Source organism: Chinchilla lanigera, unplaced genomic scaffold (assembly GCF_000276665.1).
Source record: "Chinchilla lanigera isolate Chin_1 unplaced genomic scaffold, ChiLan1.0 scaffold00044, whole genome shotgun sequence".
In the NCBI taxonomy this organism is placed as follows: domain Eukaryota; kingdom Metazoa; phylum Chordata; class Mammalia; order Rodentia; family Chinchillidae; genus Chinchilla; species Chinchilla lanigera.
The window spans coordinates 19,252,120-19,259,893 of record NW_004955445.1 but is presented as its reverse complement, the minus strand read 5'-3'; the positions used below and the strand labels follow the sequence as shown (position 1 = coordinate 19,259,893).

The 7,774-nt window shown below is 55.5% G+C and overlaps 1 long non-coding RNA gene across 1 annotated transcript in view; it reads right to left on the bottom strand.

Annotated features, from left to right (window-relative positions):
* LOC106149431 overlaps positions 1–2,185 on the bottom strand; it is an 8,016-nt gene extending 5,831 nt beyond the window's left edge. The window contains exons 1-2 of the long non-coding RNA XR_001235620.1: positions 1,285–2,185; positions 590–747 (exon numbers count right to left, since the gene is read on the bottom strand). This is a non-coding gene — a long non-coding RNA (uncharacterized LOC106149431). The remainder of the gene's footprint in view (positions 1–589; positions 748–1,284) is intronic.
* Between the last annotated feature and the right edge of the window lie 5,589 nt (positions 2,186–7,774).

The window sequence follows — 7,774 nt, the reverse complement described above, 5'->3', positions numbered from 1 at the left end:
GCGCCCCGAGGCCTCCGGTGCCCGATCGCGGGCCCGCGGGGCTCCTGTCCATTCCCCACCGCGCACCCGCTGGGCCGAGCCGCGATCCCCAGCGTTGGGCGGCTGGGGGGACCTGCCCGGCGCGGCCTTTTGTTGTGATGCCGCGGGGGGAGGGTGCTGGGCGGAGAGCACCGGGGTCCCAACCGCGCGGGGACCCCCCCCCCCTCTGGCTCGCCTCCTCCCTGCCGGCGGAGACGCGGGAGAGCCCGGCCGAGCCCCGGCCAGGTCTAGGCCAAATCCGAAATCTGAGCCAATCGGCCTCGCCTCTGGCTACGGCTGCCGGGCCAGGCACCCCCCACCCCAGGGAGAATGGGGGCGGCGGCCGAGCGCGGCGAGGGGCGCTCGGGCGGGGGCGCTGGCCAGGCCGCCGGACTCTCCCTGCCCTCGTGGAGCCTCCTTTCGGCCTGGTTGCTGGCCTAGAAGGGACTGGGCCACACTGCGCTCGGTCCACACAGCCCCCAGCCCCGCCCCTGAGCAGGCCCAGCAACCAGCGGCTCAGAAGTTGGCAAAAGTTTTGGGGTTTGCTACCAAGCTAGGTCCACTTGCTTACCTGGACAGGGGCTGTGGACGAGTTTGAGTCCCCACCTGGCCACCACTTGCCATCCTGTGTGTTCTCAGACACAGCTTGTCCTTTCTGAGCCATGCCAGTGTAGGTGGCCCGGGGGACCGCCGATCGGGTCAAGGGTGCGGTGAGTGGAAGGGACCCACCTGTGGGAAATGCACAGGGTCCCTGGGTTCTTCAGTGGGACTGTAGAGTGGACGCAGGGGCTTGTGGGGCTCTGGGCAAGGCTGAGCCTCATGGCCTATATGCAACTGGGGTAGTGGTCCTGGGTCACCTGGTGAGGCCAAGCCTACCCACAGTGCAGCTGAGATCAGACTTGGTTTCCAGGGTGGGCCAGGCTTGACCCTGCCCCAGAGAGGTGAAGTGAAGGAGAAACCTATGCTTCTCGTCTGTCTGGATGACTGGCCAAGGGACTACCCTTGTAGTCCCATATGTAAAATGGGGCTCCTCAGGTGAAGATTCTATGTGCTTATGCAGCTAAGGCAGGTACAGTGCTCAGTAAATGAGTCCTGTGCTGGTCGAATTGCCCAAGGTGGGGAGGGTGTGAGGTTGCTGGCTGCACTGGAGCTCCTTTTCAGAAGAGGATGGGTTAGTGCCCAGAAAGGTGCCCTAGAACCCTTTGAAAAAGAAACAGTTGTGACACCACCCTGCCACCCACATCCATGTGACCCTAGGCAACTCACTGCTCCTGCTGGCCTCAGTTTTGTCAAGTCTAAAATGGAGCAATAGTAGCAATAGCTCCTGAACACCTAGGAGGCAGGAACTCTTGTCTGTCCTCATCTTACTGCTCAGAAAGGGGAAATGACTTCACCAAGGCTACACAGTAGGAAGCTGGATTGGCACCTCGATGTCAGAGGCCCCGCCCAGTCTGACTGCCCTTGAACCCCTCTTAGGTATCCATGGTTGCCCAGGATGGGACAGGCCCACAGCAGTGTCGGAGAAGCTGCATGATTGATGGAAGCCATGAGACCTTTCTGGGGATGTGGTGTGTGTGTGCTATAGTGATGTGGTCTTTCCACCCCGGGAAGTGACTTACTGTGTGTCACCTCTCTCAGCTGACTGCCTGCCTTGGCCCTCAGGTGCACCCCTGGGCCTGATCAGGTCTCTGCCAGGAGAGCCTTCCCCTCCAGGAACCCCAGGACCCCATGTCAGCCTCCCATCCAGGCTTGGCTGGGGCCTGCCTCTCCCAGCCCCACTGTCTGCTCCTGCTCCCTGGGTTCTCTTGGGGCTGTGAGTTGTCTCCAGCCTACAGCCTGGCTCTTGCTTTGGCTTCCCCCCTGATTTTCACCCGTGGGTCGGCGGGGGGAGGACATGGCTCAGTGGCTGCTGACAGACCCCTTCCCACTCACAGTCCTGGTCCTCAGCTGACCTTGTTCCCCCAAACCTGCCTAGATACCAGCTCCTGATGACTGCGCATTGGGCGCCTTCTGTACACAGAAGCTTTGGACGGGCTGAGCAGTGTTGCAGTGGGTTGGTGTGGAGGGCTTTCAGGAGGTGGTGCTCAAATGCAGGACAGGCAGCAAAGATCTGGAGCTTGTACTTTTTAATTTTTTCCCTCCTGTGTAAGATACTTTTTAGGGCTCCTGGGGTAGTGGGCAGTGGGCAGTCTAGTGGGTACTTGCTGGGGAATTGTGATCAGGTTCCCAGCCTCCCAGAAGTTTGACTCTGGAGCCAAATAGCAAACAAGTTGCAAGACAAATTAATATACAGTCGCAGATGAGATAAAGGCTCAGAGAGAGGCCTGGGAACGGGGAAACCCTGAAGGAAGCATGAGGGGGTTGGCCAGGCATGGAGCTAGGGGAAGGTGGGCCAGGCAGCCGGGAGTGCACATGCAAAGGCCCTGAGTGGAGGAGCGTGGAACCCAGAGGAAGCCTTGAGGCTGGAACACAGAATGCAGGGAGTGAGAGGTAAAGCCAGGCCTTGTTATCAGCAGGGCTGGACCTGGTGGGGGCCCCAGGCCTTGGGGAGGAGCTTGGCACCATCTTTACACAAGGTCTGAGTGGCGTCCTCTATCTGAACGTTCTCATGCTGAGGAGCCGGCCATAGTCCAGCCCCACTCAGCTTCTTGAGGGCCTGCTGGAGGTGCGGCGGAAGCCAGGAAGCTGACCAGGTGCCTGTGGAAATGGATGTGTGAGTGGGCTTAACCAGGTCTCAAGAGGAGAAGGCATGTGAGGCTGGGCTTTTAAGATGAAGTAGGAGTTCAACAGCAGGAAGGCCAGACAGCCAGAGAGCCAGAGATTAGGGAAGCCAGAGATTAGGGAAGCATGATGAGGGGGAGCAGGGTGGAAGCTGGGAGTGAGGTGAGGAGCAGGGAGCGTCAGCTACAGAGATGGTGACATTAAGTGCTTTCAAGTTGGATGGGCCTGGGTTCAAGTTCTCACTATCCCACTTGCTGTGTGTCTTTGGGTCATTCACTGTATCTGCCAGAGACTTAGTTTCTTCAGCTTGAAAATGGGGCAGCAAGTATCTTCCGGGTTAGGATTAAAAGAGGGCTCTGTGCCCAGTGCCTGGCACCAGTAGATTCTCAGAAAATGGATCCCGCTTTGTGCCATGTTATATTGGGCAGGTCAGTTGGCATCTTATGGCCTCACCAGCTGTGCGCTCACAGCCTTGAATGGATGATCTCATTGAATCCGAAGGGCTGGTCTAGGAGAGGACATTGGCAGTTAAGGTCACCGATGTGCTGGGTGACCTTGAGCCCCTCCCTTCCCTCCCCGAGCCTTCTCTGTGTGAGGCAGAGAAGGCAGCCCAGTCCAGCCCTGCTCAGCTTCTTGAGAGCCTGTGGGAGATGAGATTGGGCGTGTTTTCCAGAAATGCTAAGACCCAGAGAGGAAAAGCCACTTGCCCAGGTCTCTCAAGTGACAGGGCCAGGCCTAGGCCCCAGTGCTGGGCACTCCCTAGGGCTGCCTAGGTCCCTGCAGGCCTCAGAGGTCCTGTGAAGGCCCCACTCCCCGCTCTGGGTCTTTGAGCAGAGCCTCATTTCCTGCCTCTGCTTGTGGCCGCTGCTCCTCTTGCTCCTCTCTCTCTCTCTTGGGTTCCCACAGCCCTTTACTTCCCCCCTCTGCTCCTCCTCCCTCCACCCCCTTTATCTCCCTGGGAAACTGCTCTGGTTTCCATTTGAATTGGGGAGGGGCACTTCCTCTGGTGGGGCCTCAGTTTCCTCATCTAAGCAGTGGAATAGTGAATCATGGGTTCCACGTTGTCCTGAAGCAACAGAAATAAAGTATTTTACACAAATTAGGTGCTCAATAAGTACGGGTGGGGAAGTGCTAGACATGAGCTGAGATCCTTCTTTTTTTGGCTGCTGAGGCTCCTTCCTGGGTTTGAGTTTCTGAAACTGGGGAGTGGTCATGGGACTTGTACCTCACAGGAAAAGGGCAGGAGTTTCACTTAGTGGCTGCCTTGGGCTTGCCCCTGTATTCCAACCTCATTCCCAGATGAAAGTCCAAAGTCAAGGTGCTTAGCCTCTGTGAACCTCGGCCTCCGATTGCCTCCTTTGTGAGAATTAAGTCTGCTAACATAATCCCAGTGGCTGGAATCTATGAATGTTCAGTAAATATTACATCTTTTTTTGTCCTTCTTCCCTTCCTTCCTCTGGCTTAGATATCATCCAGTCCTCTTTTGGCCTTGAGCTCAAATCCCACAGACTTGAAGTGTTGTGCTGAAAAGCATTTTGAGGTCCAGACTTGACTTTGTGGGAAAGAGTGTGGTGATAGATTAGTAATGTCTGCCATGGGTAGAGGATGGGAGACTATTGTATGTACGCCATTTGTTTGTCATTCCTGATCTATTCAGACCTTCTTTGTTCACTATGGGGGAAATGAGGCCATAAAGACGCAGGACAAATTACCCAAGCTAGAAGAAAAGTACAGATCTGTCTTTTGACACTTGGTCCCTTCTGCTCTCCCTGCCCCTAAAACTATCCTGAGAAGTTCTAGAATAAAAGGAGAAGCTGGAAGGGAGAAGTTGAATGGTCTGGGCCCAGCCCCTGCATGTCATGGTCTTGTTTTCTCATCTGCACAGTGTGTGCTCTTTGTTCTTAGAGATTCTAGGATGGGCCCATGGCTGCTGTCTTCTCCAGGGACAGGCCCGACTGAGTCCTCTTTGGTGCCAGGGTGGGGCTGGGTGTCTGAGATGGGTAGGAGGTGAAGGCTGTGTAGCTGTTGGAGGCTGTAGGATTGGGTCTTTTGAATCCTTGGGCCTGCTGGGCTCTGGGGCGGGCATAAACCGAGGGCGGATGCTGGTGGAAACTGGCTCCAAGTGGCATCCGGAAGCATGGCCTCCCTGTTAAGGACTGATTAGCCCCTCTCAGGCTGCTTTGTCCAAATGTACGGCCTTCATTTTACTTTGCCTCATATTGATATCCGCACATTGTATCCTCCAGAGCTGGATCACAGTCAGGTTGTCCCCTCCTGGAGGTGAGTAAAATTTTTATTCTGTCGCAAGGAAGAGATTGAGGCTGAGAAGCTTAGGGCTCGGGTACTGTCACCCAGAAAGTGAGGTGTGAGCCCAGACTTCTGGTGTCTGATTTCTGTTGAGCCCGGTGTGGCTGACATTTTTCCCAGCTGATGCTGGGGGTGGGTGACCCTGATTCTCTGGCCTTCCAGGTCTGGCTGCTGGGTCTCCATTCAGACCTGGAGTCCAGTCCTCTTGCGTGCCATGGAAGTAGAAAGACCTTTAAAACCAATTGGCTGTGGGTTTGAGTCCTGGTGTAGCCACTGGTGTGCTGTGTATGATGGTGGGAAAATGACTTCTCTGAGCCTCAGTTCCCCCATCCATGAAATGGGGATGACAGTGCTAGTACCAGCTTTGACAAGGTGGTATGAGTATCAGCACAGCCAAAGTGTGCTAAGTGCTTGCCTGCGGTCCCTGCATACAGTAAGTGCCTGATGTTCCCCGAGGAGGCAGGAAACCTGGACTCCTGCAGGCTAGCTGATCTGGAAGTCCCAGGGCAGTTACTGGTCACCGTGGTCTGTGGTTGGAATGTTCTGTGCGGCAGAGAGTGGTGGGAAAGCTTCCTGGAGACAGGCAGGCTTGGTTGTTGGATTGATCAGAAGTCACCAGCTCCATCCAGCCCTCCCAGACCCTGTTCCTGCCTCAGTCCTTGCCTGCCTGTGACCTGCGATGGTGTCCCTGTGTCTTGATGCTTCACCTTGGACTTCGAGGCCCCCTTGAATAGGGCCCATCTGATCAGAGGTGGCGGCCATGGGCTGGAGAAGCAGGAACTATTCTTGCCTTTGTTTTGTTGGGGGTGGCTGAGGCTCGTGGATTGCTCTTGGCTGGGCCGCAGGGCCTCATCGTCTCCCATGTTTCCCAGTCATGCAGGTGACCCTTGGCCTCTCTGAACCGTTGCCCGACTTCCCGCCTGCCCTGGTGGTCTGGCTGCCACCCCTTTGTCTCTGCAGCTTGCTCAGTGCCCTTCCTGGGGCTGAGGTGCTGCTGGGTCCAGAGAGTGTTACTCTCCCTCCTCTCACCCCATCTTTGCCCTCCCTTGAATGACAAGTCACAGAGCTCTTTTGCCTTAAGGGCACATGTGATAATTATCACTCTCAAGCGTATAGCACTTTACAAAGCACTTCCCACAGTCACCTCCGTGCAGGGCTGGGGGGTGTGTGACAGAGCTGCTGGTACAATCTCCGTTTGGCCTCAAGCTGGGCTCCTGCCAGGGGCTGTCTCTGCTTGGGCAGTTGGGCTACTTTTCCCCTGCTCACTCTCCCCAAGGCTCCATGAAAAACTTGCCTTGTCAGAAGGAAGATTTGGAGGCTCAGAGAGGTGAAGGGGCTTGCCTGAGGTCACAGAGCACTGAAGAGGCAGATCTTGGAGGGTTCCTTCTAAGAATCAGACTAGAGGCAGATTATACTCTCGGTCCTCCCGCTTCTTAACAGAGATCCAGACACACCTGAGACCCTAAAGGGATGGGGTCCCCAGTGCTCAGGGTTCACACTGTAAGCACCCAGTTGAGTCCTTCCCAGTGCCTGGCAAAGGACCGTGTCTTTTCACCGCGGCCCTGCAAGGTGCTGCTTCTGCTCCGTGTCACCGAGAGAGACCCAGACAGAGGAGCGGGACTTTCCCAAAGTCACCCAGTGCATGGATTTGAACTCACACCCCCGGGCATCGCAGGCTCCCCTGCTCATCTGGCCTGTGTCTTTCTCTGAACCCACCTGATCTTGGTCACCCCTCGGGCCTCCCCACCTTCCGCTCTAGGCAGCATGGAGTCCAGGAGGCTTCTCCATCTCCAACTGCTGTGTGACTTGGGAGTCAGGTCGCCTCTTGGTGCCTCAGTTTCCATCCGAGGGCATTGCTTGTTCTAAGTCTTGGATGACGATCTACACATGTGTGATGCCAGCAGGTAGTGAGTGTTCAGTAGGTGTTGACTGATACTTTGTTACGGTTTGTATGAACCTGGAGAGGAAGGAAATGACAGTCCCATTCTCCAGATGGGGAGACTGAGGTTCAAAGAAAGGGAATAGCATTGACCAGGCCACAGAGGAATGCCACAACAGAAGGCTTCTGGGATACATCCCACTTTCCAGAGGGGTAAACAGACACAGAACCTGGAAAGGGACGTAACCATGATTCCAGTTTCCTGCTGTCAGACTGGGTAGAAGCTTCCTTGTCCACTTACTTTTTTTGGTACCGGGAATTGAACTCAGGACTTTACGCTTGCCAGGTAGGCACTTGTGCCACTGAGCTATATCCCTGGCCCACTTGTCCACTTACTTGACCCGGACTTTGGGCATGTTGCTTCTCCTCACTGTGCCTCAGTTTCCTTTTCTGGATAATAGAGGTGATAAAAGTATATGCGTTGGGGCTGTAATCATCTCCACAAAGTGTTTCGCTCAAGGCCTGGCCCAGAGTAAGCATCCAACAAATAGCTGTAAGGAATAAGGTCCTGACTCCTTCAGGACTTGTTTGCTCATCTGTGCAATGGGTCTCTACATATGACACACCTGACTCCAGCCCATCTCAGAAGTGGCTCTTTGGTCTGCCGCCCTAGGCAGGGGTGGGGTTGAAGATGGCAGGTGGGCTCCTACTCTGTCTGCTCAGCAGGTCCCTGGGCTGTGTGAGCGCTACCATGACATCTGGTCTGTCTGCCTCCTGCGCTACTGCCCTGGGCGAATGGCTTCCCTCTTTGAGCCCCAGCTTTCTCATCTGTGAGATGGGAGCAGTTTT